Source organism: Bos taurus, chromosome 4 (assembly GCF_002263795.3).
Source record: "Bos taurus isolate L1 Dominette 01449 registration number 42190680 breed Hereford chromosome 4, ARS-UCD2.0, whole genome shotgun sequence".
Classification (NCBI taxonomy): domain Eukaryota; kingdom Metazoa; phylum Chordata; class Mammalia; order Artiodactyla; family Bovidae; genus Bos; species Bos taurus.
This window is the reverse complement of record NC_037331.1, coordinates 84,249,757-84,263,971: the sequence shown is the minus strand read 5'-3', so window position 1 is coordinate 84,263,971 and position 14,215 is coordinate 84,249,757. Positions and strand designations below refer to the sequence as shown.

The following is a 14,215-nucleotide window of genomic DNA, read 5'->3' as shown; positions in this document are numbered from 1 at the left end:
CTGCTAGAATCAGTAGCATGTCATATTATTAAAGCAAACACACAAGAAGACAGGCGGCATGACTAACACCACGGAAGAGGCAAAAATGAGTTCAGTCAATCCCACTAACTGGAAAGAATTTGTATTTATATTACATGAGAATCGATTTAAGTATTTAACATTATTCCATCAGTTAAAAAAACTATCTTTCATGTATTATATTGCACCTTAATGATTTTGTCCATACTGACAGAATTTTTTTTTTTGTAAACTAACTTACATGAATAGGCACAGAAAACTGCTGTGAAAAAATAGAAGAGGTTTGCTAGCAAAAGGTGGACAGGAATATTTTAAAAGTACTGTCTTCCAAACATATAGCCCTGAGAGATTTTTTTTTTTTTTAATTAAAGGAATTACCCCTCTTTGACATGGGAAAACAAGAAAAAATGGAAACTTTAGGGTCCTTCAAGACAAAAGTAAATCACAAAATCAGAGGCCACCCTTCTGTGTGCTGTGCTGTGCTTAGTCACTCTGTTGCATCTGACTTTGTGACCCCAAGGAGTGTAGTCCGCCAGGCTTCTCTGTCCATGGTGATTCTCCAGGCAAGAATAGCGGAGTGGGTTGCCATGCCCTCTTCCAGGGGATCTTCCCAATCCAGGGATTGAATCCAGTTCTCCTGCATTGTAGGTGGATTCTTTACTGTCCGAGCCACCAGGGAACCCTTCTCTGACTGTGGGCAATTCCCCCAGACACTAAGCATTATCACTAAAGTGCTTAGACTGTGCTAAACTGACAGAAAGGGTGCTATGAAACTAGGAATCTTATAAAGCAAATCAGTATCACAAAATTATTAAAGAGAAAATAAAGTCCATAACTATTTCAGAAAACAAGGAAACACAACTTCACACCTCAAATCCTTCCCCTGTCCACAAGAAAATCAACTATGTTGTAGAACAGAATTATTCACATGAGGATACAGAAAGTCACTTTGAATTACATTTTTCAAAAACAAAAAAGTAGAATGAACAAAAATAGAGAGAAGTCAAAATAAAAGTTGATTTAACTCAGAATTCTAAGAAGTGATAGAAAAAAAGAAAATTACCTCACATATGAAAAATAAATTATATGATATCTAAGAGATAATTAATTCAAATAAAAGCCTAAATATGGGGATTGAAAATACACATGAAAACAACCAGATGAATTAAACGATAGAAGATTTAGTGGAAATAGACAAGAAAAGAAGGAATGATCACTTTTTAAAATTTGAATTAAATGAAAAAAAATAATGTAACAGTGAATATGTAAAACCAATATCCAGTAACACTGGATAGTTAATAGAGCTATTAACTCTGAACCATAACCTGAGAAAACCTCTAGATTTAACAGATAAAGATGGAGTCCTTCAAGGACTCCATGAAAAGATAAAATAATGTACAAAGGCACAATAATTATGTTAGCACCAGCATTTTTTAAAATTTTATTTTATTTTTAAACTTTACAATATTGTATTAGTTTTGCCAAATATCAAAATGAATCTGCCACAGGTATACATGTGTTCCTCATCCTGAACCCTCCTCCCTCCTCCCTCCCCATACCATCCCTCTGGGTCGTCCCAGTGCACCAGCATTTTTAAGGCCACCATCAAAGCAAGGGAGAAAGGGAGTAGCATAGGAAAAAAATAAAAATTAAATGAAAATGTAAACCAACAAATTTATGCCCAGTCAGCCTAAGCTCCAATTAAATTACCAAGCCTATGTTAAATGAGCTTCCTTTCAACACACAAAAACTTAGAGATTTCAGAACCTATTTGCTTTTCTGAGAAATATACTAGATCAGAGGTAGGCAAAACTTTTTGTTAATGTCCAGGCAAGAAATAATTTTCACTTTGTCAGTCATATGCTCTTTGTTGCAGCTCCTCAAATTTTCCATTTTAGTGTGAAAGCAGATATAGAAAATGTGTAAACAAGTGGGAATGACTGTGTTCCAGTATAACTTTATTCATAAAAGTACATGGTGGGCTGTATTTGGACCACAGGGTGTAGTCTATCAACCTCTATACTACCTGATGGCTTCAATTAGCCAAATGATGATAGAGAAAACTTCAGCAGGAGGACTGATGGTGGACATTTAAAAATATATGAATGCACCTATAAGACAAAATGGTGGTGGTGGAATATTAATGTATGAATACTATACATTGTGACAAAGTAGAAATAACGCAATTAAAACACTGGAAGAGAAAGAATAGAAAGGAAAAAAACATCCTTTTTAAAATAAAAATGAATATAGAAGAAAAAGGTGCTTTTTTTTTTATATACAGCAAATATGTATATATAAAGGACAGCCAAACAACTGGTAAATCAGACAGTAAAAAGAGACATAGGAAAACAGGGAGTGAAAGTGCATTAAAAGGAATAAATACAAATATCATCACTAGAACAAAAATATAAACCTTTTTAAAGAGCAAAAATATCAAGAAACATAGCATATCTAACAAACTGCACATAATTATAAAATATTTTAATAGAGTCACAACAAAACAAATTTGAAGAAAATAAATTATTAGTAAAATTTGAGTTTCAGTTTGCCGCAGTGGATAAAACTCATCTATATGTTGTATATTAAAGGTATGCTATATATTTTACAGATGTAAAATAAAGAATTCAGAAAGGCTAAATATAAAGGATAGACAAAAGTATTAGACAAATAGGAACTACAAGCAGCAGCAATAGTGGTCCTAATAAGACAACAAGCATTAATGATGTCAAAGAACTATATGGTTTGATGCTCAAATCTACAACCTGCTGTGGAGATATAGGAATACTTAGAAATATTTGTGCATCAAATAACACAACAATGACCTTCATGAAATTAAAACAACAAGCATTTCAAGGAGACTACAAAGCAAGTCACTATATTTGGAAATTTAATCAGCTCTCTCAGTAGAAGACAGATCAAGTGGACAAAAATAAGAAAAACATCTAAACAAATAATCTATATCATAGATATCATATATCTTATAGATTTATTTTGTCTTCATAAATACTAAAAAACATTTTCATTTTACTTTTGAAAAACATGTCTTAATTAGACACATTGCCAAAGGAGATAAGAATAAATGTTCAGACAAAATTATATATTCTTTCATTTAGAGTTGAATGACTTTTCCCCAGACTTCATATATTACATCCTTCAATTTTTTTCCTCAGTTGAATATTATTTAGAGATCTTTTTCTTTCATTCTTCAAAAAGGTAGATAAAGTTAGTTTTTCTTTATTAAAAGAAATCAAACAAACAAGAAAGCATTTACATGACAAAAACAGCATAAAGCAAAAGATAATGGAGAATATTCAAGACATATACTATGGAGTGGTAATATCTGTAATTTATAAAGAATTCTTAAAATTTGAGGGGGCAAGCATCAAAGACCCAATAGAAAAGTGTATAGTTTTAATCTCACACTTTGCTAATTACTTTGGTCTCACAATTCTGGTGCAGAAAGACATTTTTTGCCTCATAAGACCATATATCAATTTCTTATCAAAATGGAAAATGAATTTGGGAAGAAACTTATTTTTTGTAAAAGTAAAGCCACATTATATCAGCACTAATCATAAGTCACATTAGTGTAAGGAAAATAAGTCAGAGATATTTTTAAGGACAGAAAGTGAATAGATGAGGTGCTTGATAAACTAGAGTATAAATTTAATACTGTACATGAAATCAAAGTGTGTGTGTCTGTGAAATGATTACACCTGATAGATTTTACACATATACATTATATATATCTTCTAGATAGCTATGTTAATTACAAGTTTATTAAGCTAAGAGGAAGGAATTCTACTGTACGGATCAGGATAAATTTTAGATAGGATTTAGAATATGTCATGAATGTGGATGTTGTCCATATTCCCTTATTTCCCCTTGTGAAATCTGTTTCTCTACTTCCTACTCTTTAAAGTCTGTTGCAGTATCTCTTCACACACACTAAGTACTACCTGACTGATCACAGCTTAGAGGACTCTCTGAAGGGCATTTACATTTTATAAAGTATTTGAAGTGTGAATGTTGTGGGTCAGATATCAGAGAGACAATATGAAGGTCATTAGATCTTTCCAGAATTCTGGAAACCATTTTATGCTTACTTGGAGAAAAGCTGACCCATCTGAATTTAGTTTAGCCTACTGAACTGAACTGAACTGAAAGAATGGTTATACATATCAACTGCCTTATCTCCCAACCTACATTTTCTAAGTCATATCATCTTTCCTATAATCATCTTTGCTCTAATTTAATTCAAAAACTTAAATTTCCCCTATTGTTTGCAGCTATGTATATCAACTGAATAATATTTAATTACCCATTTAAAATAAAAATGAATATAGACAACATTATAAAAAGTTCTACATCATAAATGAAATAGATTTCATTCTTTGAACTCCTATAACAATCTACTGCCTAATAAGCTCTAACGTGTAAATCACCCTAGTCACTCCATGTCTGGCTCATTTTGTCAGCTGCAGGGGAGGTTACCTCTAAAATCATATATGACAATGACATTTACAGCAAAGCTTTTATTATGTTATATTGATATAAAAAAGACAAGACAAACAATTTCCCTTTATAGTATATGTATCTTTGCTTACTGAAATTTGGTAAGAATGACAAGCTTATAAAGAAGGATTACATATACTTCTTCTGATTCCATAATCTTTTTTTTTCATTTTGATAAGAATGCACATGAAATTGACAAATTAAAAAAATTCTGAATAAATTTTTATGTGCACAATACAGTCTTGTCAGCTATAGGCACAACGTTGCACAGCAGATATCTGGAATTTTCTCATCTTGTGTAACTGAAACTTTATTCTTGAATTATCCTTGCGATTAGTGGGATGAAAGAAAAGTTTTGAGGAGATTCCACTGTTCTGTGTAAGAGTGCATACTTGCACACATCAAGAAAAAGAGAGTGGCTTTTGATGGTGTATTGGGGCTTGGGGGGCTATAGTCCTTGGGGTCGCAAAGAGTTGAACATGACTGAGTGACTAAGCACACACAGCACAGCAAGAGCGTTGAGACGGATTGTATCATTTCTGAGTTTTTGTCTAAGTGCTGCTTCTCACAAAATACATGATTGAGATTCTTTTTAAAAATCATTAAAGTAAGGCATAAAATAAATTTTTATGAGAAGAGGAAAAGTCAATAATGTAAAAGTTTTAAGTGTAGAGCACTGAATATATGTAAATTAATGTACATTTGTCAGGACAAATTAAATAATATAATAAACTAAGTATGTAATATACTAATAATATAATAGTACTATCTGAAGTTTTATTGATATATGATATTCTTTAGATAATTGAAACTGATAATTTTTAATTGAATTCTATTTGATAACTGAAGCCAGCTTGGACATCTGGAAGTTCTTGGTTTGCATAATGCTGAAGCCTAGCTTGCAAGATTTTAAGCATGACCTTACTAGCATGGAGATGAGTGTGACTGTCTGATGGTTAACACATTCTTTGATACTACTCTTTTTGGGAATTGAGATGAGGATTGACTTTTCTAGTCCTGTGGTAAAGGAAGACAAACTAAGATCAAATTGCCAACATTCGCTGGATTATAGAGAAAGCAAGGGAATTTCAGAAAAAAACATCTACCACTGTTTCATTGACTACATTAAGGCCATTGACTCTGTGCATCCTGACAAACTGCAGAAAGCTCTTAGAGAGATAGGAATACCAGACCATCTTACCTGTCTCCTGAGAGACCTGTAGAAGCAACAGTTAGAACCCTGTGTGGAACAACTGATTTGTTCAAGATTGAGAAAGAAGTACGACAGTGCTGCCTGCTGTCACCCTGTTTGTTTGTGAGAAATGACAGACTGGGTGAGTTACAAGATGTAATCAAGATAGGCAGGAGAAACATCAACAACCTTGCATGTGTGTGGATGATACCACTCTAATGGCAGAGAGCAAAGAGAAAGTAAAGAACCTCTTGATGAGGGTGAAGGAGGAGACTGAAAGGGCCTGCTTAAGATTAGTTAGTTAGTTAAATCACTCAGTCTTGTCTGACTCTTTGCGACCCCATGGACCCCAGGCTCCTAATCCATGGAATTTTCCAGGCAAGGCTACTGGAGTGGGTTGCCATTTCTTCCTCCAGGGGATCTTCCTGACCAAGGGATCAAACCTGGGTCTCCCACACTGCAGGCAGATTCTTTACCATCTGAGCCACCAGGGAAGCCCATAGCATAAGATTAAATATTAAAAAAACCAAGATTATGGCATTCAGCCCCATTACTGCATGGCAAATAGAAAGGGCAAGGATGGAAGCAGTGATAGATTTCCTCTTCTCGCACTCTAAAATCACTGCAGATGGTGACTGCAGCCATGAAATCAGAAGACAATTGCTTCTTGGCAGGAAAGTGATGACAAACCCAGACAGTGTGCTGAAATGTAGAAACATTACTCTGCTGACAAAGGTCTGTAAAGTCAAGGCTATGGTCTTCCCATTGGTAGTATACGGTTGTGAGCCCTGGACCATAAAGCAGGCAGAACTCCAAAGAATTGATGCCTTTGAACTGAAGACTCCTGAAAGTCCCTTGGACAGCAAGATTAAACCAGTCAATCTTAAGGGAGATCAACCCTGAATATTCAATGGAAGAACTGATGCTGAAGCTGAAGCTTCAGTCTGATGTGCACAGAAAACTTAATGGAAAAGTCCCTAATGCTGGGAAAGATTGAGAGAAGGAGAAGAGGGCATCAGAGGATGAGATGGCTGGATGACATCATTGATGCAATGAACATGAACTTGGGCAAGTTCTGGGAGATGGTGAAGGACAGGAAGGCCTGGCATGAGGCAGTCCACGGGGTTGCAAAGATTTGGACATGACTGGGAGACTGAACAACAACAACAAGATAATTGAAACTTGACAATAAATGAGTGCTTTTTCTGGTGTTATGGTAGAAGTATTGTTGCTTGAGAGCAAGGAAGAAGGATAATGTCATTGACTTAAAAGTTACAGACACACATACATAGAGAGCAAACTTGTGGTTGCCAAGGAGGAGGGTGTTGGGAGAGGAATGGACTGGGAGTGTGGGTTTAGTAGATGCAATTTATTACATATAGGATGGATGGAAAATCAGGTTGTCCTATATAGCACAGGGAACTATATTCATTGTCCTGGGATAAACAATAGTGGAAAAGAATATAAAAAAGAATCTATCTATCTATATACACACACACACATACATATAACTGAGTCACTTTGTTGCATGGCAGAAAGTAACACAACATTGTAAATCAGCTATACTCCAATGTACTAAATAAGTAAATGGGATCAACAAAGAAAAGTTAATATCTGTTTACATGAACATTCATAGACTTAATATTAGACATATATATCTCCTGATATATTAAGAGACTTTATTTTCAGTCTAAGTTTTATTACTAATTTGCATGTCACTGGGCCTCAGTTTTCTTCAAATGTAAAACATCCTGAGAAAGTATTGATTTTACTCAAACTGGACATGATAGTAACCAACGGAGTATGAATGAGAGCCAAAATGATGAGTCAAAATCAGGCTTTGGAGATCCCTGCCTATCCCTCTTCAGCCAATACAGTTCTACTCATCTTCTGGTGGTGGTGATCTAGTCGCTAAGTCATGTCCAACTCTTGCAACTTCAGGACTGTAGCCTGCCAGGTTCCTCTGTCCATGGGATTTCCTAGGCAAAAATACTGGAGTGGGTTGCCATTTCCTTCTCCAGGGGATCTTCCCGACCAGAAATCGAACCTGGGTCTCCAGCATTGCAGGTAAATTCTTTACTGACTGAGTTTCAAGGGAAGTCCCTTGTCTTCTATAGTTTCACAAAAGATTTACTGTACAAATACAGTTCAAAAGATGAAAATGTAAAGATACTTCTGGCTCTAATCTCCTATGATTAGAAAATTCTATATAAAATATCATGTAGGAAACGAGTTGCCAGTCCAGGTTCGATGCATGATGCTGGATGCTTGGGGCTGGTGCACTGGGACGGCCCAGAGGGATGGTATGGGGAGGGAGGAGGGAGGAGGGTTCGGGATGGGGAGCACATGTATACCTGTGGCGGATTCATTTTGATATTTGGCAAAACTAATACAATTATGTAAAGTTTAAAAATAAAATAAAATTAGAGAAAAAAATAAAAAAAAATAAAAAAAAAACAAAAAACATTTGATTATAAGAAAAAAAAAAAAAAAGAAAAAGAAAATTCTATATAAAGCTCTGGTGTGGAAAATTGAAAATCCACACATGAGCTTCACAAAGACAAATGTAGTGATAATATTACTTTCAACCGAAAGAAAATAAGAGTAGTCTCTGTGATTTATTCCACAGTATGTTGGAGGCCTATTCACACAGATGATATCATGCATATCTCTCCTCAAGTGCTATATTTTTACACTGAGGATGCTAGGGCAGAACTAACCAGGAAAAGATTGGAATATTTTGCAGGTAAAGCATCTGAGAGAGGAAAACAGAAATGGAAATATAAGTCAGGAAAAGAGGAGTCAGCAAATATTAAGTCTACTGCAGGGAATTCTGGAAAAAGCAGGCATTATGGGTTTAAGTCAGTGAAATCCAGAATCTAGGCAGACAGGGCCAGTGACCTCTTTCACAAGAAGCTCTCTAGCATGAAATCTATTTGCAGCAGCTGTGATCTCTGAGAGGTGGGGAAAATGGTAGAAGTGAAGTCTTCATTGGTGAATATGCTTGCTCCTTTACACCGACAAGCTTGGCCTGATTCTAATGATGATACTACTAAAATAGCAGCTAATTTCTAAGGTGATTTCTTTCAGCAAAAATTACTTGAAAAATGAAAGCATTTGACAGGCACCACAGAAATCATTAAAAACAGGTATGGTGAATCTAGAGTGACACTGATCCTCACAATGGAGCATGATGAACAAAGCAGATAAATACTGAACCTGCAAATTGTTCACATTCTTTGGCTTTAACTTGAATGCGATTATTTTATGTAGGAGGGAATGGTGACTCACTCCAATAATCTTGCCAAGAAAACCCCATGAGTGGTATGAAAAGGTAAAATTATATGACACCAGAAGATGAGCCCCCTAGCTAGGAAGGTGTCCAATATGTAACTGGGAAAGAGCAAAGGGCAATTACTATTAATAATAGCTCCAGAAAGAATGAAGCAGCTGGGCCAAAGTGGAATACACACTCAGTTGTGGATGTGTCTGGTGGTCAAAGTAAAGTGTGATGCTGTAAAGAACAATACTGTATAGGAACCTGGCATGTTAGGTCCATGAATCAAGGTAAATTGAACATGATTGAGCAGGAGATGGCAAGAGTGAACATCAACATCTTAGGAAGTGGCAAACTAAAATGAATGGGAATGGGTGAATTTAATTTAAATGACCATCATATCTACTACTGTGGACAAGAATCCCTTAGAAGAAATGGAGTAGCCCTCGCAGTCAACGAAAGACTTTGAAATGCAGTACTTGGGTGCAGTCTAAGAATGACAGAATGCCAAGACAAATAATTCAACATCACAGTAATCCAAATATATGGCACAACCACTGATACCAATGAAGCTGAGGCAAACCAGTTCTGTGAAGACCTGCAACACCTTCTAAAGTAAAGTGAAAAATGTTAGTCCCTCAGTTGTGTCGGTCTCTTTGCAAACCCACGGACTGGGGCCTGTAAGGCTCCTCTGTCTGTGGAATTCTCCAGGCAAGAATACTGGAGTGGGCAGCCATTCCTTTCTCCCAGTATTTCTCCCAGGGTCTCCAACAATTCAGGCAGAGTCTTTACCGTTCTTAGCCACCAGGGAAGTCCACAACATCTTCTAGAACTGACACAAAAAAGTAATGTCCTTTTCATTATAGGGGATTGGAATGAAAACATGAAAAATCATGAGATAGAGATAATAATAGGAAAGTTTGACCTTGGAGTACAAAGTGAAGCACAGCAAAGGCTAACAGAGTTCTATCAAGAGAACATGCTGGGTATAGCAAACACCCTCTTCCAACAACTCAAGAGATGATCTAAAAAGGGACATAACCAGCTGGTCAATATCAAAATCAGACTGATCATATTCTTTGCACCCAAAGATGGAGAAACTCTATCAGTTCAGTTCAGTTCAGTAGCTCAGTCATACCTGACGCAGCACACCAGGTCTCCCTGACCATCACCAACTCCCAGAGTTTAACCAAACTAACATCCATTGAGTTGGTGATGCCATCCAACCATCTCATCCTCTGTCATCCCCTTCTCCTCCTGCCTTCAATCTTTCCCAGGATCAGGGTCTTTTCAAATAAGTCAGCTCTTCGCATCAGGTGGCCAAAGTATTGGAGTTTCAGCTTCAACATCAGTCCATCCAAAGAACACTCGGGACTGATCTCCTTTAGGATGGACTGGCTGGATCTCTTTGCAGACCAAGGGACTGTCAAGAGTCTTCTCCAACACCACAGTTCAAAAGCATCAATTCTTTGGCACTCAGCTTTCTTTATAGTCCAACTCTCACATCCGTACATGACTACTGGAAAAATCATAGCCTTGACTAGACAGACCTTTGTTGGCAAGGCAATGTCTCTGCTTTTTAATATGCTGTGTAGGTTGGTCATAACTTTCCTTCCAAGGAGCAAGTGTCTTTTACTTTCATGGCTGCAGTCACCATTGGCAGTGACTTTGGAGCCCAAAAACTAAAGTCAGCCAGTTTCCACTGTTTCCCCATCTATTTGCCATGAAGTGATGGGACTGGATGCCATGATCTTAGTTTTCTGAATGTTGAGCTTTAAGCCAACTTTTTCACTTTCCTCTTTCACTTTCATCAAAAGGCTTTTTAGTTCCTCTTTACTTTCTGCCATAAGAGTGGTGTCATCTGCATATCTGAGGTTATTGATATTTCTCCCAGCAATCTTGATTCCAGCTTGTGCTTCACCCAGCCCAGCGTTTCTCATGATGTACTCTGCATATAAGTTACATAAGCAGGGTGACAATATACAGCCTTGACATAATCCTTTTCCTATTTGGAACCAGCCTGTTGTTCCATGTCCAGTTCTGACTATTGCTTCCTGACCTGCATACAGATTCAAGAGACAGGTCAGGTGGCCTGGTATTCTCATCCCTTTCAGAATTTTCCACCATTTATTGTGATAGTCAATAAAGCAGAAATAGATGTTTTACTCGAACTCTCTTGCTTTTTTTGATGATCCAGTGGGTGTTGGCAATTTGATCTCTGGTTCCTCTGCCTTTTCAAAAAGCAGCTCAAACATCTGGAAATTGGAAGTGTTTAAACAGGAGATGGCAAGAGTGAACATTAACATTCTAGGAATCAGTGAACTAAAATGGATTGGAATGAGTGAATTTAACTCAGGTGACCATTATTTCTACTACTGGTTGCAAGAATCCCTTAGAAGAAATGGAATGGCTATCATAGTAAACAGGAGAGTCCAAAATGCAGTACTTGGATGCAATCTCAAAAACGACAGAATGATCTGTTTCCAAGTAAACCATTCAATATCATAGTAATCCAAGCCTATGCCCCAACCAGTAATGCTGAAGAAGCTGAAGTTGAAGGGTTCTATGAAGACCTAAAAGACCTTCTAGATCCAACACCCATAAAAGATGTCCTTTTCATTATAGGGGATTGGAATGCAAAAGCAGAAAGTCAAGAGATACCTGGAATAACAGGCAAATTTGGCCTTGGAGTACAAAATGAAGCAGGGCAAAGGCTAATAGAGTTTTGCCAAGAGAATGCACTGTCATAGCAAACACCTTCTTCCAACAACACAAGAGAAGACTACATGGACATCACCAGATGGTCAATACTGAAATCAGATTGATTATATCCTTTACAGCCAAAAATGGAGAAGCTCTATACACTCAGCAAAAAACAAGACCTGGAGATGACTTTGGCACAGATCATGAACTCCTTGCTAAATACAGACTTAAATTTTAAAAAGTAGGGCAAACCACTAGACAATTCAGGTGTGATCTAAATCAAATCCCTTATGATTATACAGTGGGAAGTGACAAATAGATTCAAGGGATTAGATCTGATAGAGAGAGTACCTGAATAACTATGGACAGAGGTTCCTGACATTGTACAGGAGGCAGGGATCAAAATCATCCTTAAGAAAAAGAAATGTAAAAAGGTAAAATGGTTGTCTGAGGAGGCCTTACAAATAGCTGAGAAAAGGGAGAAGCTAAAGGCAAAGGAGAAAAGGAAAGATATACCCATTTGAATGCACAGTTTCAAAGAATTGCAAGGAGAGATAAGAAAGCCTTCCTTAGTGATCAATGCAAAGAAATAGTGGAAAATAATAGAATGAGAGAAACTGTATACATGCAGCAAAAACAAGACCTGGAAATGACCGTGGCCCAGAACACCAGCTCCTTATTGCAAAATTCTTGCTTAAATTGAAGAAAGCAGGGAAAACCACTAGGCTATTCAGATATCCCTTATACTTATACATTGGAGGTGATGAATAGATTCATGGTGTTAGATCTGGTACACAGAATGTCTGAAGAACCATGGACAGAGGTTTGTAACACTGTAACCAAAACCATCCCAAAGAAAAAGAAATGCAATATGTCAAGGTAGTTTTCTGAGGAGGCTTTACAAGTAGCTGAGGAAAGAAAAGAAGCAAAAAGCAATGGAGAAAGAAAAAGATATACCCAAATTAATGCAAAGTTCCAGAAGTAGCAGGAAAGATGAGAAAGCCTTCTTAAATAAACAAGGCAGAGAAGTATAGGGAAACAACAGAAAGGGAAAGACTAGAGATCTTATCAAGAAAATTGGAGATATCAAGTGAACATTTCATGCAAGAATGTGCAGGATAGAGGACAGAAATGAAAAGACCTAAGAGAAGCAGAAGAGATTAAGAAGAGGTAAGAATACACAGAAGAACTATACAAAAAAGTCTTAATGAACTGGATAACCACAATGCCATGGTCACTCACCTAGAGCAGGACGTCCTGGAGTGTGATGTCAAGTTGGCTTTAGGAATCATTACTACAAATAAAGCTGACAGAATTCTAGCTGAGCTATGAGCTATTTCAAATCCTAAGACATGATGCTGTTAAGTGATGAACTCAATATAACAGCAAATTTGGAAAATTCAGCAGTGGTCACAGGACTGGAAAAGGTCAGTTTTCCTTCCAATCCCAAAGAAGGGTTCAAGTGCCAAAGAATATTCAAATTGAGGCTAAAATAAGTACTCATTTCCTATGATAGTAAGGTTATGCTCAAAATTCTTCAAGCTAGGCTTCATCAGTATATGAACCAAGAAATTCTTGAGGTACAATCTGGATTTAGAAAAGGCAGAGGAAGAAGAGGTCAAATTGCCAACATTCGTTGGACCATGGAGTGAAAAGTGAAGTCGCTCAGTCGTGTCCGACTCTTTGTGACCACATGGACTGTACAGGCTCTTCCGTCCGGGATTTTCCAGGCAAGAATACTGGAGTGGGTTGCCATTTCCTTCTCCAAGGGATCTTCCTGACCCAGGGATTGAACCTGGGTCTCCCACATTCAAGGCAGATGCTTTACCATCTGAGCCACCCAGGAAGCCAGGAATCATGGAGTAAGCAAGGGAATTACAGAAAAACATCTACTTCTGCTTCATTGACTACGCTAATTGCTATGACTGAGTGGATCACAACAAACTGTGGAAAATACTTAAAATGTTAGGCATCCCAGACCACCTTACATGTCCCCTGAGAAACCTGTATGTGGGTCAAGAAGCAACAGTGAAAACAAATATGGAACAATGGTCTTGTTCAAAATTGGGAAAGGCTGTATATTGTTACCATGCTTATTTCACTTAGATACAGAGTACATCATGCAAAATGCTAGACTTGATTAATCACAATCTGGAATCAAAATTGAGGACAGAAATATCAACAGTCTCAGATATGCAGATCATATAACTCTAATGACAAAGAGTGAAGAGGAAGGGTCTATTGATGAGGGTGAAAGAGAGGAGTGAAAAAGATGTCTTGAAACTCAACATTAAAAAAACTAAGATCATGGCATCCAGTCCCATCACTTCATGGTAAATAGAAGGGGGAAAAGTGGAAGCTATGACAGATCTTATTTTCTTGGACTCCCTTGAGCTCCAAAAATCACTGCAGACTGTGACTGCAGCCAGGAAATTAAAAGATGCTTACTGTTGGAAGGAAAGCTATGAGAAACCTAGACTGTGTATTAAAAAGCAGAGACATCACTT

General features: G+C 37.1%; 1 non-coding gene across 1 annotated transcript; it reads right to left on the bottom strand.

Annotated features, from left to right (window-relative positions):
* Positions 1-13,482: 13,482 nt before the first annotated feature.
* TRNAS-UGA (transfer RNA serine (anticodon UGA)) lies at positions 13,483-13,554 on the bottom strand. The gene has a single exon. It is a non-coding gene; the product is annotated as a tRNA-Ser (tRNA).
* Positions 13,555-14,215: the final 661 nt, after the last annotated feature.